This window comes from Austrofundulus limnaeus, unplaced genomic scaffold (assembly GCF_001266775.1).
Source record: "Austrofundulus limnaeus strain Quisiro unplaced genomic scaffold, Austrofundulus_limnaeus-1.0 Scaffold171, whole genome shotgun sequence".
NCBI classification, from domain to species: Eukaryota; Metazoa; Chordata; class Actinopteri; order Cyprinodontiformes; family Rivulidae; genus Austrofundulus; species Austrofundulus limnaeus.
The window spans coordinates 898043-899028 of record NW_013952573.1 but is presented as its reverse complement, the minus strand read 5'-3'; positions in this window follow the sequence as shown (position 1 = coordinate 899028).

Genomic DNA, 986 nt, shown 5'->3' with positions numbered 1-986 from the left:
ATGCAGGGGCTTAACCCTCCCATTGAGAACATAAGCATCTTCTCACTGATCAGCTGAGTTGACCAAGAGYTGGTCCAACTTTTTTTTCACATTTCTTCCCCCTTACAATCCAATCATTCAGGCAGCCTCAACACAAAAAAGTTTTGARTGTAGACCACATAAACTGTGAGTCATAGCAAATTCTGCAGCATTTGCACACTTTGAAAGCAAAACCAATACAAATAGAAATGTGTTTTTAGGCTGAGAAAAAGTCTCTTTATGAATAGGGTTCTGCTCTGAGCAGCCATTAGTTTGATTCATGAGAATRTTCTAATTTTCCAGATAGAACTGTTCTGATCGCRTTCTACTTCARRTAAGATACTGACTGTTCATAATTAWTATTCACAGCCGCAACTAAAAACAAAAAGTTATTTTTGACAGATCTTTTATGCMCAAATCATATACTTATTTGAATACATTTAACTGTAAAACACTCAACAGTTCCTTTATTTATCTGTAGCTTTATGTTTTGAAGTGTTATAACATTCAACAAGTGAGATTTACTGCCTGTTGGAGCACATTCTGGTTATTTATATAACTCATGTCACTGCTTTGCTGGAAACAGAGTTGGTCATCAGTCTGCTCTTTGACGTAATAAAAAATAAAACAGTTTTCAAAATCAGCAGTTCATTTGAAATGACACAAATTGCAGTCATTGTGCTACAGACAAAKAAAAGCAGCTGGTGTGTTTGGAAAWTAGGACTGACGCAWGCAAAGGTCATTTCATCTCAGTCTTTTGAAACTGACTTATTGCTTACAGAGGATAACAGCAGAATCAGAAGTTAATCATAAGCCTTGGTTGCTTTGAATATTTTAACAAGTAAATGTGAGAATCAAGCCAACGGAGGGGCCTGGAAACACCTCCTGAAGCAGAACATGAGTTTATTTAAACACATTCCCTCTTCTTATAGGCAACTGTGCCACATTTTAAAATTTATTTCATGTCA